The sequence below is a fragment of the Rhipicephalus microplus genome, chromosome 3 (assembly GCF_043290135.1).
Source record: "Rhipicephalus microplus isolate Deutch F79 chromosome 3, USDA_Rmic, whole genome shotgun sequence".
Lineage (NCBI taxonomy): Eukaryota > Metazoa > Arthropoda > Arachnida > Ixodida > Ixodidae > Rhipicephalus > Rhipicephalus microplus.
Genome location: NC_134702.1, coordinates 210,079,873 through 210,106,898, shown reverse-complemented (window position 1 = coordinate 210,106,898; position 27,026 = coordinate 210,079,873). Strand labels below are relative to the sequence as shown.

Here is a 27,026-nt window from a genome sequence, read left to right as displayed (position 1 = left end):
AACACAACCGGTATCAATAGTTCCCTCAAGGTAAAGGTCGAAAAAGAAAGAAAACTCGGCAACAGTCATTCACTACTGCTCCAGACAGCGCATCCTTGACGACCTATATAAACTCTCATAAACAAACAAAAAACTTCACCGCCTTTCCCCCGGGTGAGGATTGAACTCACGACCTTCAGAATATGAGACTGACGCGCTGCCTACTGCGCTACCGAGGCAGACTGGGGTCACTGGGAAACGCAACCGGTATCATTAGTTCCCACAAATTAAAGGTTGAAAAAATAAGAAAACCGAACAACTGTCATTCATTACTGCTCCTGACAGCGCACTCCTCACGACCTAATTAAACTCTCATAAGCAAACAAAAAACTGCACCACCTTTGGCCTGGGTGAAAATTGAACTCACGACCTTCAGATTATGAGACTGACGCGCTGCCTACTGCGCTACCGAGGCGGACAGGTGTCACTGGGAAACACAACCGATATCAATATTTCCCTCAAGTTAAAGGTCGAAAAAGTAGTAAAACCGAGCAACAGTCATTCATTACTTCTCCAGACAGTGTACCCCTCACGACCTAATTAAACTCTCATAAGCAAACAAAACATATTCACCGCCTTTGCCCCGGGAGAGGATTGAACTCACGACCTTCAGATTACGAGACTGACGCGCTGCCTACTGCGCTACCGACGCGGACAGGGGTCACTGGGAAACGCAACCGGTATCATTAGTTCCCACAAATTAAAGGTGGAAAAGGTAAGAAAACTGAGCAACAGTCATTTATTACTGCTCCAGACAGTGCACCCCTCACGACCTAATTAAACTCTCATGAGCAAACAAAAAATCTGCAACAAATTTGCCCCGGGTGAGGATTGAACTCACGACCTTCAGATTATGAGACTGACGCGCTGCCTACTGCGCTACCGACGCGAACAGGCGTCACTGGGAAACACAACCGGTATCAATAGTTCCCACATGTTAAAGGTCGAAAAAGTAAGAAAACTCAGCAACAGTCATTCATTACTGCTCAGGACAGCGCACCCCTCACGACCTAATTAAACTCTCATAGGCAAACAAAAAATCTGCACCGCCTTTGCCCCGGGTGTGGATTGAACTCACGACCTTCAGATTATGAGACTGACGCGCCGCCTACTGGGCTACCGAGGCGGACTGGTGTCACTGGGAAACACAACCGGTATCAATAGTTCCCACAAGTTAAAGGTCGAAAAAGTAAGAAAAATCAGCAACAGTCATTCATTACTGCACCAGACAGCGCACCCTTCACGACCTAATTAAACTCTCATAAGCAAACAAAACAACTACACCGCCTTTGCCCCGGGTGAGGATGGAACTCACGACCTTCAGATTATGAGACTGACGCGCTGCCTACTGCGCTACCGAGGCGGACAGGGGTCACTGCGAAACGCAACCGGTATCATTAGTTCCCACAAATTAAAGGTCGAAAAAGTAAGAAAACCGAGCAACAGTAATTCATTACTGCTCCACACAGTGCACCCCTCACGACCTAATTAAACTCTCATAAGCAAACAAAAAATCTGCACAGCCTTTGCCCCGGGTGAGGATTGAACTCACGACCTTCAGATTATGAGACTGACGCATTGCCTACTGCGTTACCGAGGCAGACAGGAGTCCCTGGCAAACGCAACCGGTATCATTAGTTCCCACAAAAATAAAGGTGGAAAAAGTAAGAAAACTGAGCAACAGTCATTTATTACTGCTCCAGACAGTGCACCACTCACGACCTAATTAAACTCTCATGAGCAAACAAAAAATCTGCACCAAGGTTGCCCCGGGTGAGGATTGAACTCACGACCTTCAGATTATGAGACTGACGCGCTGCCTACTGCACTACCGAGGCGGACAGGTGTGACTCGGAAACACAACCGGTATCAATAGTTCCCACAAGTTAAAGGTCGAAAAAGTAAGAAAACTCAGCAACAGTCAATCATTAATGCTCCAGACAGCGCACCCCTCACGACCTAATTAAACTCTCATGAGCAAACAACAAAACTGAACCGCCTTTACCCCGGGGGTATTGAACTCACGACCTTCAGATTATGAGACTGACGCGGTGCTTACTGTGCTACCGAGGCGGACAGGGGTCACTGGGAAACACAACCGGTATCAATAGTTTCCACAAGTTAAAAATTGAAACAGTAAGAAAACCGAGCAACAGTCATTTATTACTGTTCCAGACAGCGCACCCCTCACGACCTAATTAAACTCTCATAAGCAAACAACAAATGTGTACCGCCTTTACCCTGGGTGTGTATTGAACTCACGACCTTCAGATTATGAGACTGACGCACTGCCTACTGCGCTTCCGAGGCGGACAGGTGTCTCTGGGAAACACAACCGGTATCAATAGTTCCCACAAGTTAAAAATTGAAAAATTAAGAAAACCGAGCAACTGTCATTCTTTACTTCTCCTGACAGCGCACTCCTCACGACCTAATTAAACTCTCATAAGCAAACAAAAAACTGCACCGCCTTTGGCCCGGGTGAGAATTGAACTCACGACCTTCAGATTATGAGACTGACGCGCTGCCTACTGCGCTACCGAGGCGGACAGGTGTCACTGGGAAACACAACCGGTATCAATAGTTCCCTCAAGTTAAAGGTCGAAAAAGTAAGAAAACTCGGCAACAGTCATTCATTACTGCTCCAGACAGCGCACCCTTCACGACCTAATTAAACTGTCATAAGCACACATAAAGAAACTGCACCGCCTTTGGCCCGGGTGAGGATTCAACTCACGACCTTCAGATTATGAGCCTGACGCGCTGCCTACTGCGCTACCGAGGCGGACAGGTGTCACTGGAAAACACAACAGGTATCAATAGTTCCCAAAAGTAAAGGTCGAAAAAGTAAGAAAACTCAGCAACAGTCATTCATTACTGCTTCAGACAGCGCACCCCTCAAGACCTAATTAAACTCTCTTAAGCACACATAAAGAAACTGCACCGCCTTTGGCCCGGGTGAGGATTCAACTCACGACCTTCAGATTATGAGCCTGACGCGCTGCCTACTGCGCTACCGAGGCGGACAGGTGTCACTGGAAAACACAACAGGTATCAATAGTTCCCAAAGTAAAGGTCGAAAAAGTAAGAAAACTCAGCAACAGTCATTCATTACTGCTTCAGACAGCGCACCCCTCACGACCTAATTAAACTCTCATAAGCAAACAAAGAACTGCCCCACCTTTGCCCCGGGTGAGGATTGAACTCACGACCTTCATATTATGAGACTGACGCGCAGCCTACTGCGCTACCGAGGCGGACAGGTGTCTTTGGGAAACACAACCAGTATCAATAGTTCCCACAAGTTAACAATTGAAAAAGTAAGAAGACCGAGCAACTGTCATTCATTACTGCTCCTGACAGCGCACTCCTCACGACCTAATTAAACTCTCATAAGCAAACAAAAAACTGCACCGCCTTTAGCCTGGGTGAAAATTTAACTCACGACCTTCAGATTATGAGACTGACGCGCTGCCTACTGCGCTACCGAGGCGGACAGGTGTCACTGGGAAACACGACCGGTATCAATAGTTCCCTCAAGTTAAAGGTCGAAAAAGTAACAAAACTCAGCAACAGTTATTCATTACTGCTCCAGACAGCGCACCCCTCAAGACCTAATTAAACTCTCATAAGCACACATAAAGAAACTGCACCGCCTTTGGCCCGGGTGAGGATTCAACTCACGACCTTCAGATTATGAGCCTGACGCGCTGCCTACTGCGCTACCGAGGCGGACAGGTGTCACTGGAAAACACAACAGGTATCAATAGTTCCCAAAAGTAAAGGTCGAAAAAGTAAGAAAACTCAGCAACAGTCATTCATTACTGCTTCAGACAGCGCACCCCTCACGACCTAATTAATCTCTCATAAGCAAACAAAGAACTGCACCACCTTTGCCCCGGGTGAGGATTGAACTCACGACCTTCATATTATGAGACTGACGCGCTGCCTACTGCGCTACCGAGGCGGACAGGTGTCTTTGGGAAACACAACCAGTATCAATAGTTCCCACAAGTTAACAATTGAAAAAGTAAGAAAACTCAGCAACAGTCATTCATTACTGCTCCAGACAGCGCACCCCTCACGACCTAATTAAACTCTTATGAGCAAACAAATATCTGCACCACCTTTCCCCCGGGTGAGGATTGAACTCACGACCTTCAGATTATGAGACTGACGCGCTGCCTACTGCGCTACCGAGGCGGACAGTGGTCACTGGGAAACGCAACCCGTATCATTCGTTTCCACAAATAAAGGTAAAAAAAATAAGAAAACTGGGCAACAGTCATTCATTACTGCTCCAGACAGTGCACCCCTCACGACCTAATTAAACTCTCATAAGCAAACAAAACATCTGCACCGCCTTTGCCCCGGGTGAGGATTGAACTCACGACCTTCAGATTATGAGACTGACGTGCTGCCTACTGCGCTACCGAGGCGGACAGGGGTCACTAGGAAACGCAACCGGTATCATTCGTTTCCACAAATGAAAGGTCCAAAAAATAAGAAAATTCAGCAACAGTCATTCATTACTGTTCCAGACAGCGCATCCCTCACGACCTAATTAAACTCTCATAAGCAAACAAAAAAACTGCATCGACATTGGCCCGCCTTAGGATTGAACTCACGACCTTCAGATTATGAGACTGACGCGCTGCCTACTGCACTACCGAGGCGGACAGGTGACACCGGGAAACACAACCGGTATCAATAGTTCCCATAAGTTAAAGGTCGAAAAAGTAAGAAAACTCAGCAGCAGTCATTCATTACTGCTCCAGACAGTGCAACCCTCACGACCTAATAAACTCTCATGATTAAACAAAAAAACTGCATCGACGTTGGCCCGGGTGAGGATTGAACTCACGACCTTCAGATTATGAGACTGACGCGCTGCCTACTGGGCTACCGAGGCGGACAGGGGTGACTGGCAAACGCAACCGGTATCATTCGTTTCCACAAATTAAAGGTCGAAAAAATAAGAAAATTCAGCAACAGTCATTCATTACTGTTCCAGACAGCACACCCCTCACGACCTAATTAAACTCTCATGAGCAAACAACAAAACTGAACCGCCTTAACCCCGGGGGGGACTGAACTCACGACCTTCAGATTATGAGACTGACGCGGTGCCTACTGTGCTACCGAGGCGGACAGGGGTCACTGGGAAACACAACCGGTATCAATAGTTTCCACAAGTTAAATATTGAAACAGTAAGAAAACCGAGCAACAGTCATTTATTACTGTTCCAGACAGCGCACCCCTCACGACCTAATTAAACTCTCATAAGCAAACAACAAATGTGTACCGCCTTTACCCTGGGTGTGTATTTAACTCACGACCTTCAGAATATGAGACTGACGCGCTGCCTACTGCGCTACCAGGCAGACTGGGGTCACTGGGAAACGCAACCGGTATCATTAGTTCCCACAAATTAAAGGTTGAAAAAATAAGAAGACCGAGCAACTGTCATTCATTACTGCTCCTGACAGCGCACTCCTCACGACCTAATTAAACTGTCATAAGCAAACAAAAAACTGCACCGCCTTTAGCCTGGGTGAGAATTGAACTCACGACCTTCAGATTATGAGACTGACGCGCTGCCTACTGCGCTACCGAGGCGGACAGGTGTCACTGAAAAACACAACAGGTATCAATAGTTCCCAAAAGTAAAGGTCGAAAAAGTAAGAAAACTCAGCAACAGTCATTCATTACTGCTTCAGACAGCGCACCCCTCACGACCTAATTAAACTCTCATAAGCAAACAAAGAAATGCACCACCTTTGCCCCGGGTGAGGATTGAACTCACGACCTTCATATTATGAGACTGACGCGCTGCCTACTGCGCTACCGAGGCGGACAGGTGTCTTTGGGAAACACAACCAGTATCAATAGTTCCCACAAGTTAACAATTGAAAAAGTAAGAAAACTCAGCAACAGTCATTCATTACTGCTCCAGACAGCGCACCCCTCACGACCTAATTAAACTCTTATGAGCAAACAAATATCTGCACCACCTTTCCCCCGGGTGAGGATTGAACTCACGACCTTCAGATTATGAGACTGACGCGCTGCCTACTGCGCTACCGAGGCGGACACGGGTCACTGGGAAACGCAACCGGTATCATTCGTTTCCACAAATAAAGGTAAAAAAATAAGAAAACTGGGCAACAGTCATTCATTACTGCTCCAGAGAGTGCACCCCTCACGACCTAATTAAACTCTCATAAGCAAACAAAACATCTGCACCGCCTTTGCCCCGGGTGAGGATTGAACTCACGACCTTCAGATTATGAGACTGACGTACTGCCTACTGCGCTACCGAGGCGGACAGGTGACACCGGGAAACACAACCGGTATCAATAGTTCCCACAAGTTAAAGGTCGAAAAAGTAAGAAAACTCAGCAGCAGTCATTCATTACTGCTCCAGACAGTGCAACCCTCACGACCTAATTAAACTCTCATAAGCAAACAAAAAACTTCAGCGCCTTTGCCCCGGGTGAGGATTGAACTCCCGACCTTCAGATTATGAGACTGACGCGCTGCCTACTGGGCTACCGAGGCGGACAGGGGTCACTGCGAAACGCAACTGGTATCATTAGTTCCCACAAATTAAAGGTCGAAAAAGTAGGAAAACCGAGCAACAGTCATTCATTACTTCTCCAGACAGTGTACCCCTCACGACCTAATTAAACTCTCATAAGCAAACAAAAAACTTCAGCGCCTTTGCCCCGGGTGAGGATTGAACTCCCGACCTTCAGATTATGAGACTGACGCGCTGCCTACTGGGCTACCGAGGCGGACAGGGGTCACTGCGAAACGCAACTGGTATCATTAGTTCCCACAAATTAAAGGTCGAAAAAGTAGGAAAACCGAGCAACAGTCATTCATTACTTCTCCAGACAGTGTACCCCTCACGACCTAATTAAACTCTCATAAGCAAACAAAACATATTCACCGCCTTTGCCCCGGGAGAGGGTTGAACTCACGACCTTCAGATTATGAGACTGACGCGCTGCCTACTGGGCTACCGAGGCGGACAGGGGTCACTGGGAAACGCAACCGGTATCATTAGTTCCCACAAATTAAAGGTGGAAAAAGTAAGAAAACTGAGCAACAGTCATTTATTACTGCTCCAGACAGTGCACCCCTCACGACCTAATTAAACTCTCATGAGCAAACAAAAAATCTGCAACAAATTTGCCCCGGGTGAGGATTGAACTCACGACCTTAAGATTATGAGACTGACGCGCTGCCTACTGCGCTACCGAGGCGAACAGGCGTCACTGGGAAACACAACCGGTATTAATAGTTCCCACATGTTAAAGGTCGAAAAAGTAAGAAAACCTAACAACTGTCATTCATTACTGCTCAGGACAGCGCAACCCTCACGACCTAATTAAACTATCATAGGCAAACAAAAAATCTGCACCGCCTTTGCCCCGGGTGTGGATTGAACTCACGACCTTCAGATTATGAGACTGAAGCACCGCCTACTGCGCTCCCGAGGCGGACTGGTGTCACTGGGAAACACAACCGGTATCAATAGTTCCCACAAATTAAAGGTCGAAAAAGTAAGAAAACTCAGCAACAGTCATTCATTACTGCACCAGACAGCGCACCCTTCACGACCTATTTAAACTCTCATAAGCAAACAAAACAACTACACCGCCTTTGCGCCGGGTGAGGATGGAACTCACGACCTTCAGATTATGAGACTGACGCGCTGCCTACTGCGTTACCGAGGCAGACAGGAGTCCCTGGCAAACGCAACCGGTATCATTAGTTCCCACAAAAATAAAGGTGGAAAAAGTAAGAAAACTCAGCAACAGTCAATCATTACTGCTCCAGACAGCGCACCCTTCACGACCTAATTAAACTCTCATAAGAAAACAACAAAACTGCACCGCCTTTACCCCGGGTGGGGATTGAACTCACGACCTTCAGATTATGAGACTGACGCGGTGCCTACTGCGCTACCGAGGCGGACAGGGGTCACTGGGAAACACAACCGGTATCAATAGTTTCCACAAGTTAAAAATTGAAACAGTAAGAAAACCGAGCAACAGTCATTTATTACTGCTCCAGACAGCGCACCCCTCACGACCTAGTTAAACTCTCATAAGCAAACAAAAAATGTGTACCGCCTTTACCCTGGGTGTGTATTGAACTCACGACCTTCAGATTATGAGACTGACGCGCTGCCTACTGCACTACCGAGGCGGACAGGTGTGACTGGGAAACACAACCGGTATCAATAGTTCCCACAAGTTAAAGGTCGAAAAAGTAAGAAAACTCAGCAACAGTCAATCATTAATGCTCCAGACAGCGCACCCCTCACGACCTAATTAAACTCTCATGAGCAAACAACAAAACTGAACCGCCTTTACCTTGGGGGTATTGAACTCACGACCTTCAGATTATGAGACTGACGCGGTGCCTACTGTGCTACCGAGGCGGACAGGGGTCACTGGGAAGTACAACCGGTATCAATAGTTTCCACAAGTTAAAAATTGAAACAGTAAGAAAACCGAGCAACAGTCATTTATTACTGTTCCAGACAGCGCACCCCTCACGACCTAATTAAACTCTCATAAGCAAACAACAAATGTGTACCGCCTTTACCCTGGGTGTGTATTGAACTCACGACCTTCAGATTATGAGACTGACGCACTGCCTACTGCGCTTCCGAGGCGGACAGGTGTCTCTGGGAAACACAACCGGTATCAATAGTTCCCACAAGTTAAAAATTGAAAAATTAAGAAAACCGAGCAACTGTCATTCTTTACTTCTCCTGACAGCGCACTCCTCACGACCTAATTAAACTCTCATAAGCAAACAAAAAACTGCACCGCCTTTGGCCCGGGTGAGAATTGAACTCACGACCTTCAGATTATGAGACTGACGCGCTGCCTACTGCGCTACCGAGGCGGACAGGTGTCACTGGGAAACACAACCGGTATCAATAGTTCCCTCAAGTTAAAGGTCGAAAAAGAAAGAAAACTCGGCAACAGTCATTCATTACTGCTCCAGACAGCGCACCCTTCACGACCTAATTAAACTGTCATAAGCACACATAAAGAAACTGCACCGCCTTTGGCCCGGGTGAGGATTCAACTCACGACCTTCAGATTATGAGCCTGACGCGCTGCCTACTGCGCTACCGAGGCGGACAGGTGTCACTGGAAAACACAACAGGTATCAATAGTTCCCAAAAGTAAAGGTCGAAAAAGTAAGAAAACTCAGCAACAGTCATTCATTACTGCTTCAGACAGCGCACCCCTCAAGACCTAATTAAACTCTCTTAAGCACACATAAAGAAACTGCACCGCCTTTGGCCCGGGTGAGGATTCAACTCACGACCTTCAGATTATGAGCCTGACGCGCTGCCTACTGCGCTACCGAGGCGGACAGGTGTCACTGGAAAACACAACAGGTATCAATAGTTCCCAAAAGTAAAGGTCGAAAAAGTAAGAAAACTCAGCAACAGTCATTCATTACTGCTTCAGACAGCGCACCCCTGGAGCCTAATTAAACTCTCATAAGCAAACAAAGAACTGCCCCACCTTTGCCCCGGGTGAGGATTGAACTCACGACCTTCATATTATGAGACTGACGCGCAGCCTACTGCGCTACCGAGGCGGACAGGTGTCTTTGGGAAACACAACCAGTATCAATAGTTCCCACAAGTTAACAATTGAAAAAGTAAGAAGACCGAGCAACTGTCATTCATTACTGCTCCTGACAGCGCACTCCTCACGACCTAATTAAACTCTCATAAGCAAACAAAAAACTGCACCGCCTTTAGCCTGGGTGAAAATTTAACTCACGACCTTCAGATTATGAGACTGACGCGCTGCCTACTGCGCTACCGAGGCGGACAGGTGTCACTGGGAAACACGACCGGTATCAATAGTTCCATCAAGTTAAAGGTCAAAAAAGTAACAAAACTCAGCAACAGTTATTCATTACTGCTCCAGACAGCGCACCCCTCAAGACCTAATTAAACTCTCATAAGCACACATAAAGAAACTGCACCGCCTTTGGCCCGGGTGAGGATTCAACTCACGACCTTCAGATTATGAGCCTGACGCGCTGCCTACTGCGCTACCGAGGCGGACAGGTGTCACTGGAAAACACAACAGGTATCAATAGTTCCCAAAAGTAAAGGTCGAAAAAGTAAGAAAACTCAGCAACAGTCATTCATTATTGCTTCAGACAGCGCACCCCTCACGACCTAATTAATCTCTCATAAGCAAACAAAGAACTGCACCACCTTTGCCCCGGGTGAGGATTGAACTCACGACCTTCATATTATGAGACTGACGCGCTGCCTACTGCGCTACCGAGGCGGACAGGTGTCTTTGGCAAACACAACCAGTATCAATAGTTCCCACAAGTTAACAATTGAAAAAGTAAGAAAACTCAGCAACAGTCATTCATTACTGCTCCAGACAGCGCACCCCTCACGACCTAATTAAACTCTTATGAGCAAACAAATATCTGCACCACCTTTCCCCCGGGTGAGGATTGAACTCACGACCTTCAGATTATGAGACTGACGCGCTGCCTACTGCGCTACCGAGGCGGACAGTGGTCACTGGGAAACGCAACCCGTATCATTCGTTTCCACAAATAAAGGTAAAAAAAATAAGAAAACTGGGCAACAGTCATTCATTACTGCTCCAGACAGTGCACCCCTCACGACCTAATTAAACTCTCATAAGCAAACAAAACATCTGCACCGCCTTTGCCCCGGGTGAGGATTGAACTCACGACCTTCAGATTATGAGACTGACGTGCTGCCTACTGCGCTACCGAGGCGGACAGGGGTCACTAGGAAACGCAACCGGTATCATTCGTTTCCACAAATGAAAGGTCCAAAAAATAAGAAAATTCAGCAACAGTCATTCATTACTGTTCCAGACAGCGCATCCCTCACGACCTAATTAAACTCTCATAAGCAAACAAAAAAACTGCATCGACATTGGCCCGCCTTAGGATTGAACTCACGACCTTCAGATTATGAGACTGACGCGCTGCCTACTGCACTACCGAGGCGGACAGGTGACACCGGGAAACACAATCGGTATCAATAGTTCCCACAAGTTAAAGGTCGAAAAAGTAAGAAAACTCAGCAGCAGTCATTCATTACTGCTCCAGACAGTGCAACCCTCACGACCTAATAAACTCTCATGATTAAACAAAAAAACTGCATCGACGTTGGCCCGGGTGAGGATTGAACTCACGACCTTCAGATTATGAGACTGACGCGCTGCCTACTGGGCTACCGAGGCGGACAGGGGTGACTGGCAAACGCAACCGGTATCATTCGTTTCCACAAATTAAAGGTCGAAAAAATAAGAAAATTCAGCAACAGTCATTCATTACTGTTCCAGACAGCACACCCCTCACGACCTAATTAAACTCTCATAAGCAAACAAAAAACTGCATCGACATTGCCCGCCTTAGGATTGAACTCACGACCTTCAGATTATGAGACTGACGCGCTGCCTACTTCACTACCGAGGCGGACAGGTGACACTGGGAAACACAACCGGTATCAATAGTTCCCACAAATTAAAGGTGGAAAAGGTAAGAAAACTGAGCAACAGTCATTTATTACTGCTCCAGACAGTGCACCCCTCACGACCTAATTAAACTCTCATGAGCAAACAAAAAATCTGCAACAAATTTGCCCCGGGTGAGGATTGAACTCACGACCTTCAGATTATGAGACTGACGCGCTGCCTACTGCGCTACCGACGCGAACAGGCGTCACTGGGAAACACAACCGGTATCAATAGTTCCCACAAGTTAAAGGTCGAAAAAGTAAGAAAACTCAGCAACAGTCGTTCATTACTGCACCAGACAGCGCACCCTTCACGACCTAATTAAACTCTCATAAGCAAACAAAACAACTACACCGCCTTTGCCCCGGGTGAGGATGGAACTCACGACCTTCAGATTAGGAGACTGACGCGCTGCCTACTGCGCTACCGAGGCGGACAGGGGTCACTGCGAAACGCAACCGGTATCATTAGTTCCCACAAATTAAAGGTCGAGAAAGTAAGAAAACCGAGCAACAGTAATTCATTACTGCTCCACACAGTGCACCCCTCACGACCTAATTAAACTCTCATAAGCAAACAAAAAATCTGCACCGCCTTTGCCCCGGGTGAGGATTGACCTCACGACCTTCAGATTATGAGACTGACGCACTGCCTACTGCGTTACCGAGGCAGACAGGAGTCCCTGGCAAACGCAACCGGTATCATTAGTTCCCACAAAAATAAAGGTGGAAAAAGTAAGAAAACTGAGCAACAGTCATTTATTACTGCTCCAGACAGTGCACCACTCACGACCTAATTAAACTCTCATGAGCAAACAAAAACCTGCACCAAGGTTGCCCCGGGTGAGGATTGAACTCACGACCTTCAGATTATGAGACTGACGCGCTGCCTACTGCACTACCGAGGCGGACAGGTGTGACTGGGAAACACAACCGGTATCAATAGTTCCCACAAGTTAAAGGTCGAAAAAGTAAGAAAACTCAGCAACAGTCAATCATTAATGCTCCAGACAGCGCACCCCTCACGACCTAATTAAACTCTCATGAGCAAACAACAAAACTGAACCGCCTTAACCCCGGGGGGGACTGAACTCACGACCTTCAGATTATGAGACTGACGCGGTGCCTACTGTGCTACCGAGGCGGACAGGGGTCACTGGGAAACACAACCGGTATCAATAGTTTCCACAAGTTAAATATTGAAACAGTAAGAAAACCGAGCAACAGTCATTTATTACTGTTCCAGACAGCGCACCCCTCACGACCTAATTAAACTCTCATAAGCAAACAACAAATGTGTACCGCCTTTACCCTGGGTGTGTATTTAACTCACGACCTTCAGAATATGAGACTGACGCGCTGCCTACTGCGCTACCAGGCAGACTGGGGTCACTGGGAAACGCAACCGGTATCATTAGTTCCCACAAATTAAAGGTTGAAAAAATAAGAAGACCGAGCAACTGTCATTCATTACTGCTCCTGACAGCGCACTCCTCACGACCTAATTAAACTGTCATAAGCAAACAAAAAACTGCACCGCCTTTAGCCTGGGTGAGAATTGAACTCACGACCTTCAGATTATGAGACTGACGCGCTGCCTACTGCGCTACCGAGGCGGACAGGTGTCACTGGAAAACACAACAGGTATCAATAGTTCCCAAAAGTAAAGGTCGAAAAAGTAAGAAAACTCAGCAACAGTCATTCATTACTGCTTCAGACAGCGCACCCCTCACGACCTAATTAAACTCTCATAAGCAAACAAAGAAATGCACCACCTTTGCCTCGGGTGAGGATTGAACTCACGACCTTCATATTATGAGACTGACGCGCTGCCTACTGCGCTACCGAGGCGGACAGGTGTCTTTGGGAAACACAACCAGTATCAATAGTTCCCACAAGTTAACAATTGAAAAAGTAAGAAAACTCAGCAACAGTCATTCATTACTGCTCCAGACAGCGCACCCCTCACGACCTAATTAAACTCTTATGAGCAAACAAATATCTGCACCACCTTTCCCCCGGGTGAGGATTGAACTCACGACCTTCAGATTATGAGACTGACGCGCTGCCTACTGCGCTACCGAGGCGGACACGGGTCACTGGGAAACGCAACCGGTATCATTCGTTTCCACAAATAAAGGTAAAAAAAATAAGAAAACTGGGCAACAGTCATTCATTACTGCTCCAGAGAGTGCACCCCTCACGACCTAATTAAACTCTCATAAGCAAACAAAACATCTGCACCGCCTTTGCCCCGGGTGAGGATTGAACTCACGACCTTCAGATTATGAGACTGACGTACTGCCTACTGCGCTACCGAGGCGGACAGGGGTCACTAGGAAACGCAACCGGTATCATTCGTTTCCACAAATTAAAGGTCGAAAAAATAAGAAAATTCAGCAACAGTCATTCATTACTGTTCCAGACAGCGCATCCCTCACGACCTAATTAAACTCTCATAAGCAAACAAAAAAACTGCATCGACATTGGCCCGCCTTAGGATTGAACTCACGACCTTCAGATTATGAGACTGACGCGCTGCCTACTGCACTACCGAGGCGGACAGGTGACACCGGGAAACACAACCGGTATCAATAGTTCCCACAAGTTAAAGGTCGAAAAAGTAAGAAAACTCAGCAGCAGTCATTCATTACTGCTCCAGACAGTGCAACCCTCACGACCTAATTAAACTCTCATAAGCAAACAAAAAACTTCAGCGCCTTTGCCCCGGGTGAGGATTGAACTCACGACCTTCAGATTATGAGACTGACGCGCTGCCTACTGGGCTACCGAGGCGGACAGGGGTCACTGCGAAACGCAACTGGTATCATTAGTTCCCACAAATTAAAGGTCGAAAAAGTAGGAAAACCGAGCAACAGTCATTCATTACTTCTCCAGACAGTGTACCCCTCACGACCTAATTAAACTCTCATAAGCAAACAAAACATATTCACCGCCTTTGCCCCGGGAGAGGGTTGAACTCACGACCTTCAGATTACGAGACTGACGCGCTGCCTACTGCGCTACCGACGCGGACAGGGGTCACTGGGAAACGCAACCGGTATCATTAGTTCCCACAAATTAAAGGTGGAAAAAGTAAGAAAACTGAGCAACAATCATTTATTACTGCTCCAGACAGTGCACCCCTCACGACCTAATTAAACTCTCATGAGCAAACAAAAACTCTGCAACAAATTTGCCCCGGGTGAGGATTGAACTCACGACCTTAAGATTATGAGACTGACGCGCTGCCTACTGCGCTACCGAGGCGAACAGGCGTCACTGGGAAACACAACCGGTATTAATAGTTCCCACATGTTAAAGGTCGAAAAAGTAAGAAAACCTAACAACTGTCATTCATTACTGCTCAGGACAGCGCAACCCTCACGACCTAATTAAACTCTCATAGGCAAACAAAAAATCTGCACCGCCTTTGCCCCGGGTGTGGATTGAACTCACGACCTTCAGATTATGAGACTGAAGCACCGCCTACTGCGCTCCCGAGGCGGACTGGTGTCACTGGGAAACACAACCGGTATCAATAGTTCCCACAAATTAAAGGTCGAAAAAGTAAGAAAACTCAGCAACAGTCATTCATTACTGCACCAGACAGCGCACCCTTCACGACCTAATTAAACTCTCATAAGCAAACAAAACAACTACACCGCCTTTGCGCCGGGTGAGGATGGAACTCACGACCTTCAGATTATGAGACTGACGCGCTGCCTACTGCGCTACCGAGGCGGACAGGGGTCACTGGGAAACACAACCGGTATCAATAGTTTCCACAAGTTAAAAATTGAAACAGTAAGAAAACCGAGCAACAGTCATTTATTACTGCTCCAGACAGCGCACCCTTCACGACCTATTTGAACTCTCATAAGCAAACAAAACAACTACACCGCCTTTGCGCCGGGTGAGGATTGAACTCACGACCTTCAGATTATGAGACTGACGCGCTGCCTACTGCGTTACCGAGGCAGACAGGAGTCCCTGGCAAACGCAACCGGTATCATTAGTTCCCACAAAAATAAAGGTGGAAAAAGTAAGAAAACTCAGCAACAGTCAATCATTACTGCTCCAGACAGCGCACCCTTCACGACCTAATTAAACTCTCATAAGAAAACAACAAAACTGCACCGCCTTTACCCCGGGTGGGGATTGAACTCACGACCTTCAGATTATGAGACTGACGCGGTGCCTACTGCGCTACCGAGGCGGACAGGGGTCACTGGGAAACACAACCGGTATCAATAGTTTCCACAAGTTAAAAATTGAAACAGTAAGAAAACCGAGCAACAGTCATTTATTACTGCTCCAGACAGCGCACCCCTCACGACCTAGTTAAACTCTCATAAGCAAACAAAAAATGTGTACCGCCTTTACCCTGGGTGTGTATTGAACTCACGACCTTCAGATTATGAGACTGACGCGCTGCCTACTGCACTACCGAGGCGGACAGGTGCGACTGGGAAACACAACCGGTATCAATAGTTCCCACAAGTTAAAGGTCGAAAAAGTAAGAAAACTCAGCAACAGTCAATCATTAATGCTCCAGACAGCGCACCCCTCACGACCTAATTAAACTCTCATGAGCAAACAACAAAACTGAACCGCCTTTACCTTGGGGGTATTGAACTCACGACCTTCAGATTATGAGACTGACGCGGTGCCTACTGTGCTACCGAGGCGGACAGGGGTCACTGGGAAACACAACCGGTATCAATAGTTTCCACAAGTTAAAAATTGAAACAGTAAGAAAACCGAGCAACAGTCATTTATTACTGTTCCAGACAGCGCACCCCTCACGACCTAATTAAACTCTCATAAGCAAACAACAAATGTGTACCGCCTTTACCCTGGGTGTGTATTGAACTCACGACCTTCAGATTATGAGACTGACGCACTGCCTACTGCGCTTCCGAGGCGGACAGGTGTCTCTGGGAAACACAACCGGTATCAATAGTTCCCACAAGTTAAAAATTGAAAAATTAAGAAAACCGAGCAACTGTCATTCTTTACTTCTCCTGACAGCGCACTCCTCACGACCTAATTAAACTCTCATAAGCAAACAAAAAACTGCACCGCCTTTGGCCCGAGTGAGAATTGAACTCACGACCATCAGATTATGAGACTGACGCGCTGCCTACTGCGCTACCGAGGCGGACAGGTGTCACTGGGAAACACAACCGGTATCAATAGTTCCCTCAAGTTAAAGGTCGAAAAAGAAAGAAAACTCGGCAACAGTCATTCATTACTGCTCCAGACAGCGCACCCTTCACGACCTAATTAAACTGTCATAAGCACACATAAAGAAACTGCACCGCCTTTGGCCCGGGTGAGGATTCAACTCACGACCTTCAGATTATGAGCCTGACGCGCTGCCTACTGCGCTACCGAGGCGGACAGGTGTCACTGGAAAACACAACAGGTATCAATAGTTCCCAAAAGTAAAGGTCGAAAAAGTAAGAAAACTCAGCAACAGTCATTCATTACTGCTTCAGACAGCGCACCCCTCAAGACCTAATTAAACTCTCTTAAGCACACATAAAGAAACTGCACCGCCTTTGGCCCGGGTGAGGATTCAACTCACGACCTTCAGATTATGAGCCTGACGCGCTGCCTACTGCGCTACCGAGGCGGACAGGTGTCACTGGAAAACACAACAGGTATCAATAGTTCCCAAAAGTAAAGGTCGAAAAAGTAAGAAAACTCAGCAACAGTCATTCATTACTGCTTCAGACAGCGCACCCCTGGAGCCTAATTAAACTCTCATAAGCAAACAAAGAACTGCCCCACCTTTGCCCCGGGTGAGGATTGAACTCACGACCTTCATATTATGAGACTGACGCGCAGCCTACTGCGCTACCGAGGCGGACAGGTGTCTTTGGGAAACACAACCAGTATCAATAGTTCCCACAAGTTAACAATTGAAAAAGTAAGAAGACCGAGCAACTGTCATTCATTACTGCTCCTGACAGCGCACTCCTCACGACCTAATTAAACTCTCATAAGCAAACAAAAAACTGCACCGCCTTTAGCCTGGGTGAAAATTTAACTCACGACCTTCAGATTATGAGACTGACGCGCTGCCTACTGCGCTACCGAGGCGGACAGGTGTCACTGGGAAACACGACCGGTATCAATAGTTCCATCAAGTTAAAGGTCAAAAAAGTAACAAAACTCAGCAACAGTTATTCATTACTGCTCCAGACAGCGCACCCCTCAAGACCTAATTAAACTCTCATAAGCACACATAAAGAAACTGCACCGCCTTTGGCCCGGGTGAGGATTCAACTCACGACCTTCAGATTATGAGCCTGACGCGCTGCCTACTGCGCTACCGAGGCGGACAGGTGTCACTGGAAAACACAACAGGTATCAATAGTTCCCAAAAGTAAAGGTCGAAAAAGTAAGAAAACTCAGCAACAGTCATTCATTATTGCTTCAGACAGCGCACCCCTCACGACCTAATTAATCTCTCATAAGCAAACAAAGAACTGCACCACCTTTGCCCCGGGTGAGGATTGAACTCACGACCTTCATATTATGAGACTGACGCGCTGCCTACTGCGCTACCGAGGCTTTTTTTTTTTTTTTTTTTCTTTATTGCCTTTTAATAACCACAAGCAAAAGGATTACATACAAAATATGTACACTTAATAAAACACCAGCTTCAACTTGGCCAGTGCACTTGGTTTAAAAAGGCTTCACAGAAGCCAATTGGTCGAGCACAGGTAACCACTCGGGGGGTTCAGGCAGCGCTTTAAACACGTCTCGTGTATACAGCATACTCTCAACAAAATAGTCTCTCGCTGAACGTGCGTCTACACGCATATGTCGTACATCCATTCTTGTCCTCCACACACTATGCATGCAAAGCAACATTAACATGTCACTCGGCACTTCCCCTGCAGCTGCACACGGAAGAAAACGGATTCCAAAGGCGTTGATAGGTAGTTCTTTTTTTATAGTCCGTTGTAGTACGTCCCACAAGAACACAGCATCATGGCAGTCGAGAAAGATATGATTTATCGTTTCTGGTTTGCCGCAGATTAGACAGTTGACGGACCACGGTACAAAAAGCCCTTTACTTTTTAGCCATGGCAGTACAGGGAGAGTGCCGGTATGCACTTGAAAGAAGAATGTTTTGACAGAGGGTCTGACCGGCATTCTCTTAACACGTTTAAACACGTCACGCTCAGAACCTAGCCTGCACGAAGCTCGGTAGACGGGCACTGGCAGGAAGACATCAAGAAGGTCACGATACAGTTTCTTTTTAGTCACGTCGGACAAGTATTCGTACGAAAATCTTTCCTTGAGCAGGCGTGTAGCTGTAACTACTTCTCGCAAATAAGGACTGAGTGGTCCAGCTTCGAAAGAAAAAGATGACACGACGAAATCAGGTAAGGGGGTCTGCAGTCTTGCTTGGATCACAGTTCTCAAGAAATTGTCAGTTTGATCTCGAGCGAACATGAATCTGCTCACCAACTGCTTAAAAAACAAATGCAAAAGCCCCAGACCACCATATTTTACCCTATGAAATAAGTTGCACCGGCTCGTGCGCTCCCACTGCGACCCCCATATAAAGGTCGCGAATACTCGGTGCATTTTCTGGACAGAAGTGCGGGTCATGGTTAACACTTGTAATACATAAAACACTTTTGCAATCAGAAATACATTGCACACGGACGCTTTTGCAAACATTGATAAATTGCGACCTCCCCACTTATCAGTACAATTTTTAATGCGTTGACGTTCCTCAGACCAATACTCCGTAGCATTGCGGTAATGATCCAAAGGCACACCGAGGTACTTTCCGGGCATGATTTTCCAATTCATGTTACAGTAAACTTCGGGTGTGCTTTGCCACTGGCCATGCCAAAAGCCTAGACATTTTGGCCAACTAATTGCGCTGCCCGTTGCTGCACAGAATTCCCTAGCTATTCGTACAACTTCTTGCACACTTTCTTTGTCACTGCAAAACACTGCGACGTCATCAGCATAGGCTAAAATTCTAATTCCACTGGTCAGAAACGTATACCCTCTTATACTTGGTGTTGCAAGTATTCGTAAACAGAAGGGCTCTAAGTAAAGCGCGAAAAGGAGTGGCGACAAAGCACAACCTTGCTTCACGCTCGAGCGCACAGGAATTGAAGCACTTACTTCTTTGTTGATTACTAAATTAGCCCTACAGTCATGATACACCATTCTAACACCTTCTGTAATGACAGTTCCTACATTCACATGTTCCAGCAATAAAAACAAAATTTCATGTACAACTTTATCGAACGCTTTGTGCAGGTCTAGCTGAATCATGGCCACGCGGTCATTATTTGCATCACAGCATTCTAGAATACTTCTGGTTACGTGTATATTTGTGAATATGGTTCTGCCCTTAATCCCACATGTCTGATGCGGGCCGACAAGGGATGTGACAACACTTTGGAGCCGTCTTGCTAGGACCTTCGTGTATATTTTATAGTCAGTGTTGCTCAAACTGATAGGTCGGTAGGATTCCACTGAAAGTAGCTTTGCGGGGTCATCAGTTTTGGGGATTAATACTACGTGTGCTGTCCTAAATGAATGAGGTGTTTGCTGCTTGTCGTAGCATTCTCTGATCACTCGGTGTAATGCCAGTGCCATTTCTGTCTTAAAAAATTTGTATATGGCAGCACCAAGCCCATCCGGCCCTGGTGACTTGCCGTTACCCAGGTTATCTATAGCTGATTCAATTTCTGCCACAGTGATTTCTACTTCCAGTAGCTCCCGCTCAGGGTCTTCCAATCTCGGCATAAGGGTCAGAAAGTCCTCTTTGAATCGTTCGGGGTCATTGATTGTATGGCTAAGGAGTTGCGTATAAAACTCGACAAAGGCGTGCTTTATCTGTTCGCGGTCCCGGGTAATGTAATTGCGGTATCGAATTTCATTTATCTCTTTGTTTGCTGCATGTTTCTTTTCTTCACTGAGCACTCGCTTAGTGGGCGTTTCACCCATCCACAGCCGTTCAGTGCGAGCCCTTATCATTGCTCCGCGGTACTTTTCGTCGTCGATGAATTCGAGCTTTGCTTTCGCCTCCTTTATTTCTTTCTTAAATTTTCCCGGCACTTCATTTTCTACGCTTAACATGTAATCTAGTTCGCTTTGTAACTGCCTCTCTTGTTGCCTTTCCCGATTACGTAATACACAGGCTCTTTCAATCGCTATCATCTTTATATCACACTTCATTTGCTCCCACACAGCTATGAAGTTATTGGTCTCCAAACGAAGAGCATTTGAAAGACATTCTTTGGTTTTTGTGACAAATATTTCATCTTGCAGCAGCTTTTCATTAAATTTCCATAGAAACCAATTAAACTTCGCAGCCTTACGTTTTTCGCCAATGTTGACCTTGACCAGACAGTGATCACTAAAACTAAGATGTTGAGTTTGATAAGATGAGCATAGTGGCACCAGCTTTGCCGACAAATATATTCTGTCTAACCTCGCGTGCGAATGACCTTGAAAGTGCGTATATCCTACTTCACCCTCTCGCGTCATTACATAACCGACATCTTCCAGCCCTGTCTCGTTCACTATTTTATTCAACAGCTCAGCGCTTCTATCGCGCACATTGAAGCTCGTTGTCTTATCCTCCGCTCTACAGACACAATTGAAATCCCCTAGAACCACAACATTTCTTTCCGTTTTCAAGAACCCTTCAATCGCTCTGAAAAAAAGTTCCCGTTCGTGCGATCTGTTCGGTGCATAAACACACACAACGCGCCAAGGCAGTCCAGAAAAACTGAAGTCGCACACAACCAGCCTACCGCTATCGCAGGTAGACACATTTTCAACAACCGCGATGCTACTACGTATGAAAACGACACAGCCTCCTGACCGCCCGACAGCATGACAAACGCAGACATTGTACCTAGAGCGAAAAACTTGAACCATTTGCTCCGTTTGTTCTTCACTTTCCATTTTAGTTTCTTGTACAGCCAGGAGGTCTATGTCGTTTTCTAACAAAATGCGACTAATCTGGCATTGTCTCCTGCGCGAACACAGGCCTCTTGAGTTCAACGTCGCGATGCAAATACCAGTTTTAAAGTTAGTCGCCATTTCTTGAAGGTTGTTTCGTCAGGTGTCATACTCACGTCGCAACAGTGGTTGCGTGTGCTCAGCGTAGAAAGCCTCGGAACGTCTCCTCCGCTACGGCGGGGCCGACGTTTGAGTGCCCCTACGGTCAGGCGACATGTTTGGTCGTGGTTTAAAGGTAGGCCGGCGACCAGTCGCCGTCTTTGTTGGAGGTTCACTGGTGGCCGACGTGTCAACATTTCCGGTACCGTCAGGTGTTTCACGAGCTCGCTTTAAAGCGATAGCACCGGCCTTGGTCATCTCGGCGTCCGTTGCTTCCGGGCCGCCCTCTCGCGCAGCTGAAGATGACTTGCTCGCTGCTGTAGCGTCGTCCTCTACTGCTGCCGTGTCTAAATTCGTTCCTGGCGCACCAGAGTGCTTGTCGCCTTCATTGGTAGATTCCAGTGCGGCCCCAGTAGACTGTTCAGGGGGCGTGGCAGGGCCTTCCGTACAGCCGTCTTCCCTGCTCGCTTCTTCGGCATCCACGGCATCCATCAGGTGTTCAGACACTTCGTCTGTTTGGCCTGGGCCCGCAATGCTGGCGTACGACCTCACACAGTGGGCGTCATCGTGGCCATAGCGACGACAGACCCCACAGCGCGGCACGCGGCAATCCCGTCGAATGTGTCCGATAGCCCGGCATCGGAGGCAGAGCGGTGATCTGCCAGGAATTACGACGAGCGCCATGTCCTCCGCAACTCGTAGTTGGTGTGGCAGGTCGTCCACGGACACGCCCGCGTGTAGCCTCAGCGTGACCGACCGCGTGGTTGAACCTTTGTCATTGCAACCCTGCACCTTCCATTTATCTCTGCTTATCTCGGTCACTTTTCCGTAGGGCGTTAAGGCGACTCGCACAGCCTCGTCCGGCACGCCATGAAGAAGCCAGTACAACTTCAGCCGCACACCTCGATCACGGGGGTCAACCACCATACAGCGATGGTCCTTTAGGTCAAATGACTCCGCCGCCAGCATCTTCTTTTTACCCTCATCATCCTTGAACGTCACTGCCCATACGTGATTCATTTGGTATGCCCCAAAGGCAACCACTTCCGGCAGCAGCGAAAGACGAGCAAGGCTGTCTCGGACATGCTCCACTCGATATGGCCTGGCTTTCAAATTTCCGTGCAAAAAAACCGTGTGCAAAACAGAATCACCTGAAGGCAGCTGAGGCAGAACAACCTGGAAATCTTCGCCTGGCTTTTCGGTACACCTGATACCGCGGCCCACACGGGCCGCTGAAACCGCCCCTACACGGGAGCACATGATAAACACGTCCGTACGCTGTCGCGGCCGGAACTGACTGCGCTACCGAGGCGGACAGGTGTCTTTGGGAAACACAACCAGTATCAATCGTTCCCACAAGTTAACAATTGAAAAAGTAAGAAAACTCAGCAACAGTCATTCATTACTGCTCCAGACAGCGCACCCCTCACGACCTAATTAAACTCTTATGAGCAAACAAATATCTGCACCACCTTTCCCCCGGGTGAGGATTGAACTCACGACCTTCAGATTATGAGACTGACGCGCTGCCTACTGCGCTACCGAGGCGGACAGTGGTCACTGGGAAACGCAACCCGTATCATTCGTTTCCACAAATAAAGGTAAAAAAAATAAGAAAACTGGGCAACAGTCATTCATTACTGCTCCAGACAGTGCACCCCTCACGACCTAATTAAACTCTCATAAGCAAACAAAACATCTGCACCGCCTTTGCCCCGGGTGAGGATTGAACTCACGACCTTCAGATTATGAGACTGACGTGCTGCCTACTGCGCTACCGAGGCGGACAGGGGTCACTAGGAAACGCAACCGGTATCATTCGTTTCCACAAATGAAAGGTCCAAAAAATAAGAAAATTCAGCAACAGTCATTCATTACTGTTCCAGACAGCGCATCCCTCACGACCTAATTAAACTCTCATAAGCAAACAAAAAAACTGCATCGACATTGGCCCGCCTTAGGATTGAACTCACGACCTTCAGATTATGAGACTGACGCGCTGCCTACTGCACTACCGAGGCGGACAGGTGACACCGGGAAACACAATCGGTATCAATAGTTCCCACAAGTTAAAGGTCGAAAAAGTAAGAAAACTCAGCAGCAGTCATTCATTACTGCTCCAGACAGTGCAACCCTCACGACCTAATAAACTCTCATGATTAAACAAAAAAACTGCATCGACGTTGGCCCGGGTGAGGATTGAACTCACGACCTTCAGATTATGAGACTGACGCGCTGCCTACTGGGCTACCGAGGCGGACAGGGGTGACTGGCAAACGCAACCGGTATCATTCGTTTCCACAAATTAAAGGTCGAAAAAATAAGAAAATTCAGCAACAGTCATTCATTACTGTTCCAGACAGCACACCCCTCACGACCTAATTAAACTCTCATAAGCAAACAAAAAACTGCATCGGCATTGCCCGCCTTAGGATTGAACTCACGACCTTCAGATTATGAGACTGACGCGCTGCCTACTTCACTACCGAGGCGGACAGGTGACACTGGGAAACACAACCGGTATCAATAGTTCCCACAAATTAAAGGTGGAAAAGGTAAGAAAACTGAGCAACAGTCATTTATTACTGCTCCAGACAGTGCACCCCTCACGACCTAATTAAACTCTCATGAGCAAACAAAAAATCTGCAACAAATTTGCCCCGGGTGAGGATTGAACTCACGACCTTCAGATTATGAGACTGACGCGCTGCCTACTGCGCTACCGACGCGAACAGGCGTCACTGGGAAACACAACCGGTATCAATAGTTCCCACAAGTTAAAGGTCGAAAAAGTAAGAAAACTCAGCAACAGTCGTTCATTACTGCACCAGACAGCGCACCCTTCACGACCTAATTAAACTCTCATAAGCAAACAAAACAACTACACCGCCTTTGCCCCGGGTGAGGATGGAACTCACGACCTTCAGATTATGAGACTGACGCGCTGCCTACTGCGCTACCGAGGCGGACAGGGGTCACTGCGAAACGCAACCGGTATCATTAGTTCCCACAAATTAAAGGTCGAGAAAGTAAGAAAACCGAGCAACAGTAATTCATTACTGCTCCACACAGTGCACCCCTCACGACCTAATTAAACTCTCATAAGCAAACAAAAAATCTGCACCGCCTTTGCCCCGGGTGAGGATTGACCTCACGACCTTCAGATTATGAGACTGACGCACTGCCTACTGCGTTACCGAGGCAGACAGGAGTCCCTGGCAAACGCAACCGGTATCATTAGTTCCCACAAGTTAAAGGTCGAAAAAGTAAGAAAACTCAGCAACAGTCAATCATTAATGCTCCAGACAGCGCACCCCTCACGACCTAATTAAACTCTCATGAGCAAACAACAAAACTGAACCGCCTTAACCCCGGGGGGGACTGAACTCACGACCTTCAGATTATGAGACTGACGCGGTGCCTACTGTGCTACCGAGGCGGACAGGGGTCACTGGGAAACACAACCGGTATCAATAGTTTCCACAAGTTAAATATTGAAACAGTAAGAAAACCGAGCAACAGTCATTTATTACTGTTCCAGACAGCGCACCCCTCACGACCTAATTAAACTCTCATAAGCAAACAACAAATGTGTACCGCCTTTACCCTGGGTGTGTATTTAACTCACGACCTTCAGAATATGAGACTGACGCGCTGCCTACTGCGCTACCAGGCAGACTGGGGTCACTGGGAAACGCAACCGGTATCATTAGTTCCCACAAATTAAAGGTTGAAAAAATAAGAAGACCGAGCAACTGTCATTCATTACTGCTCCTGACAGCGCACTCCTCACGACCTAATTAAACTGTCATAAGCAAACAAAAAACTGCACCGCCTTTAGCCTGGGTGAGAATTGAACTCACGACCTTCAGATTATGAGACTGACGCGCTGCCTACTGCGCTACCGAGGCGGACAGGTGTCACTGGAAAACACAACAGGTATCAATAGTTCCCAAAAGTAAAGGTCGAAAAAGTAAGAAAACTCAGCAACAGTCATTCATTACTGCTTCAGACAGCGCACCCCTCACGACCTAATTAAACTCTCATAAGCAAACAAAGAAATGCACCACCTTTGCCTCGGGTGAGGATTGAACTCACGACCTTCATATTATGAGACTGACGCGCTGCCTACTGCGCTACCGAGGCGGACAGGTGTCTTTGGGAAACACAACCAGTATCAATAGTTCCCACAAGTTAACAATTGAAAAAGTAAGAAAACTCAGCAACAGTCATTCATTACTGCTCCAGACAGCGCACCCCTCACGACCTAATTAAACTCTTATGAGCAAACAAATATCTGCACCACCTTTCCCCCGGGTGAGGATTGAACTCACGACCTTCAGATTATGAGACTGACGCGCTGCCTACTGCGCTACCGAGGCGGACACGGGTCACTGGGAAACGCAACCGGTATCATTCGTTTCCACAAATAAAGGTAAAAAAAATAAGAAAACTGGGCAACAGTCATTCATTACTGCTCCAGAGAGTGCACCCCTCACGACCTAATTAAACTCTCATAAGCAAACAAAACATCTGCACCGCCTTTGCCCCGGGTGAGGATTGAACTCACGACCTTCAGATTATGAGACTGACGTACTGCCTACTGCGCTACCGAGGCGGACAGGGGTCACTAGGAAACGCAACCGGTATCATTCGTTTCCACAAATTAAAGGTCGAAAAAATAAGAAAATTCAGCAACAGTCATTCATTACTGTTCCAGACAGCGCATCCCTCACGACCTAATTAAACTCTCATAAGCAAACAAAAAAACTGCATCGACATTGGCCCGCCTTAGGATTGAACTCACGACCTTCAGATTATGAGACTGACGCGCTGCCTACTGCACTACCGAGGCGGACAGGTGACACCGGGAAACACAACCGGTATCAATAGTTCCCACAAGTTAAAGGTCGAAAAAGTAAGAAAACTCAGCAGCAGTCATTCATTACTGCTCCAGACAGTGCAACCCTCACGACCTAATTAAACTCTCATAAGCAAACAAAAAACTTCAGCGCCTTTGCCCCGGGTGAGGATTGAACTCACGACCTTCAGATTATGAGACTGACGCGCTGCCTACTGGGCTACCGAGGCGGACAGGGGTCACTGCGAAACGCAACTGGTATCATTAGTTCCCACAAATTAAAGGTCGAAAAAGTAGGAAAACCGAGCAACAGTCATTCATTACTTCTCCAGACAGTGTACCCCTCACGACCTAATTAAACTCTCATAAGCAAACAAAACATATTCACCGCCTTTGCCCCGGGAGAGGGTTGAACTCACGACCTTCAGATTACGAGA

General features: G+C 47.2%; 31 non-coding genes across 31 annotated transcripts; all 31 read right to left on the bottom strand.

The window, feature by feature from the left end:
* Window positions 1–145: 145 nt before the first annotated feature.
* On the bottom strand, window positions 146–218 carry TRNAM-CAU (transfer RNA methionine (anticodon CAU)). The gene has a single exon. It is a non-coding gene; the product is annotated as a tRNA-Met (tRNA).
* A 637-nt stretch (window positions 219–855) lies between these two features.
* On the bottom strand, window positions 856–928 carry TRNAM-CAU (transfer RNA methionine (anticodon CAU)). The gene has a single exon. It is a non-coding gene; the product is annotated as a tRNA-Met (tRNA).
* Window positions 929–1,329: 401 nt separating this feature from the next.
* On the bottom strand, window positions 1,330–1,402 carry TRNAM-CAU (transfer RNA methionine (anticodon CAU)). Its single transcript has one exon. It is a non-coding gene; the product is annotated as a tRNA-Met (tRNA).
* Window positions 1,403–1,804: 402 nt separating this feature from the next.
* On the bottom strand, window positions 1,805–1,877 carry TRNAM-CAU (transfer RNA methionine (anticodon CAU)). Its single transcript has one exon. It is a non-coding gene; the product is annotated as a tRNA-Met (tRNA).
* A 635-nt stretch (window positions 1,878–2,512) lies between these two features.
* Window positions 2,513–2,585, bottom strand: TRNAM-CAU (transfer RNA methionine (anticodon CAU)). Its single transcript has one exon. It is a non-coding gene; the product is annotated as a tRNA-Met (tRNA).
* Window positions 2,586–3,933: 1,348 nt separating this feature from the next.
* On the bottom strand, window positions 3,934–4,006 carry TRNAM-CAU (transfer RNA methionine (anticodon CAU)). Its single transcript has one exon. It is a non-coding gene; the product is annotated as a tRNA-Met (tRNA).
* Window positions 4,007–4,169: 163 nt separating this feature from the next.
* Window positions 4,170–4,242, bottom strand: TRNAM-CAU (transfer RNA methionine (anticodon CAU)). The gene has a single exon. It is a non-coding gene; the product is annotated as a tRNA-Met (tRNA).
* Window positions 4,243–4,405: 163 nt separating this feature from the next.
* Window positions 4,406–4,478, bottom strand: TRNAM-CAU (transfer RNA methionine (anticodon CAU)). The gene has a single exon. It is a non-coding gene; the product is annotated as a tRNA-Met (tRNA).
* A 1,343-nt stretch (window positions 4,479–5,821) lies between these two features.
* Window positions 5,822–5,894, bottom strand: TRNAM-CAU (transfer RNA methionine (anticodon CAU)). The gene has a single exon. It is a non-coding gene; the product is annotated as a tRNA-Met (tRNA).
* A 163-nt stretch (window positions 5,895–6,057) lies between these two features.
* On the bottom strand, window positions 6,058–6,130 carry TRNAM-CAU (transfer RNA methionine (anticodon CAU)). Its single transcript has one exon. It is a non-coding gene; the product is annotated as a tRNA-Met (tRNA).
* Window positions 6,131–7,238: 1,108 nt separating this feature from the next.
* On the bottom strand, window positions 7,239–7,311 carry TRNAM-CAU (transfer RNA methionine (anticodon CAU)). Its single transcript has one exon. It is a non-coding gene; the product is annotated as a tRNA-Met (tRNA).
* A 1,584-nt stretch (window positions 7,312–8,895) lies between these two features.
* Window positions 8,896–8,968, bottom strand: TRNAM-CAU (transfer RNA methionine (anticodon CAU)). Its single transcript has one exon. It is a non-coding gene; the product is annotated as a tRNA-Met (tRNA).
* A 1,348-nt stretch (window positions 8,969–10,316) lies between these two features.
* Window positions 10,317–10,389, bottom strand: TRNAM-CAU (transfer RNA methionine (anticodon CAU)). Its single transcript has one exon. It is a non-coding gene; the product is annotated as a tRNA-Met (tRNA).
* Window positions 10,390–10,552: 163 nt separating this feature from the next.
* Window positions 10,553–10,625, bottom strand: TRNAM-CAU (transfer RNA methionine (anticodon CAU)). The gene has a single exon. It is a non-coding gene; the product is annotated as a tRNA-Met (tRNA).
* Window positions 10,626–10,788: 163 nt separating this feature from the next.
* TRNAM-CAU (transfer RNA methionine (anticodon CAU)) lies at window positions 10,789–10,861 on the bottom strand. The gene has a single exon. It is a non-coding gene; the product is annotated as a tRNA-Met (tRNA).
* An 872-nt stretch (window positions 10,862–11,733) lies between these two features.
* On the bottom strand, window positions 11,734–11,806 carry TRNAM-CAU (transfer RNA methionine (anticodon CAU)). Its single transcript has one exon. It is a non-coding gene; the product is annotated as a tRNA-Met (tRNA).
* A 164-nt stretch (window positions 11,807–11,970) lies between these two features.
* On the bottom strand, window positions 11,971–12,043 carry TRNAR-CCU (transfer RNA arginine (anticodon CCU)). Its single transcript has one exon. It is a non-coding gene; the product is annotated as a tRNA-Arg (tRNA).
* A 401-nt stretch (window positions 12,044–12,444) lies between these two features.
* Window positions 12,445–12,517, bottom strand: TRNAM-CAU (transfer RNA methionine (anticodon CAU)). Its single transcript has one exon. It is a non-coding gene; the product is annotated as a tRNA-Met (tRNA).
* An 870-nt stretch (window positions 12,518–13,387) lies between these two features.
* On the bottom strand, window positions 13,388–13,460 carry TRNAM-CAU (transfer RNA methionine (anticodon CAU)). The gene has a single exon. It is a non-coding gene; the product is annotated as a tRNA-Met (tRNA).
* A 163-nt stretch (window positions 13,461–13,623) lies between these two features.
* TRNAM-CAU (transfer RNA methionine (anticodon CAU)) lies at window positions 13,624–13,696 on the bottom strand. The gene has a single exon. It is a non-coding gene; the product is annotated as a tRNA-Met (tRNA).
* A 636-nt stretch (window positions 13,697–14,332) lies between these two features.
* On the bottom strand, window positions 14,333–14,405 carry TRNAM-CAU (transfer RNA methionine (anticodon CAU)). The gene has a single exon. It is a non-coding gene; the product is annotated as a tRNA-Met (tRNA).
* A 401-nt stretch (window positions 14,406–14,806) lies between these two features.
* TRNAM-CAU (transfer RNA methionine (anticodon CAU)) lies at window positions 14,807–14,879 on the bottom strand. The gene has a single exon. It is a non-coding gene; the product is annotated as a tRNA-Met (tRNA).
* Window positions 14,880–16,700: 1,821 nt separating this feature from the next.
* Window positions 16,701–16,773, bottom strand: TRNAM-CAU (transfer RNA methionine (anticodon CAU)). Its single transcript has one exon. It is a non-coding gene; the product is annotated as a tRNA-Met (tRNA).
* Window positions 16,774–18,121: 1,348 nt separating this feature from the next.
* TRNAM-CAU (transfer RNA methionine (anticodon CAU)) lies at window positions 18,122–18,194 on the bottom strand. The gene has a single exon. It is a non-coding gene; the product is annotated as a tRNA-Met (tRNA).
* A 5,009-nt stretch (window positions 18,195–23,203) lies between these two features.
* On the bottom strand, window positions 23,204–23,276 carry TRNAM-CAU (transfer RNA methionine (anticodon CAU)). The gene has a single exon. It is a non-coding gene; the product is annotated as a tRNA-Met (tRNA).
* Window positions 23,277–23,439: 163 nt separating this feature from the next.
* TRNAM-CAU (transfer RNA methionine (anticodon CAU)) lies at window positions 23,440–23,512 on the bottom strand. Its single transcript has one exon. It is a non-coding gene; the product is annotated as a tRNA-Met (tRNA).
* Window positions 23,513–24,384: 872 nt separating this feature from the next.
* TRNAM-CAU (transfer RNA methionine (anticodon CAU)) lies at window positions 24,385–24,457 on the bottom strand. The gene has a single exon. It is a non-coding gene; the product is annotated as a tRNA-Met (tRNA).
* Window positions 24,458–24,621: 164 nt separating this feature from the next.
* TRNAM-CAU (transfer RNA methionine (anticodon CAU)) lies at window positions 24,622–24,694 on the bottom strand. Its single transcript has one exon. It is a non-coding gene; the product is annotated as a tRNA-Met (tRNA).
* Window positions 24,695–25,801: 1,107 nt separating this feature from the next.
* On the bottom strand, window positions 25,802–25,874 carry TRNAM-CAU (transfer RNA methionine (anticodon CAU)). The gene has a single exon. It is a non-coding gene; the product is annotated as a tRNA-Met (tRNA).
* Window positions 25,875–26,037: 163 nt separating this feature from the next.
* On the bottom strand, window positions 26,038–26,110 carry TRNAM-CAU (transfer RNA methionine (anticodon CAU)). Its single transcript has one exon. It is a non-coding gene; the product is annotated as a tRNA-Met (tRNA).
* A 636-nt stretch (window positions 26,111–26,746) lies between these two features.
* On the bottom strand, window positions 26,747–26,819 carry TRNAM-CAU (transfer RNA methionine (anticodon CAU)). The gene has a single exon. It is a non-coding gene; the product is annotated as a tRNA-Met (tRNA).
* Between the last annotated feature and the right edge of the window lie 207 nt (window positions 26,820–27,026).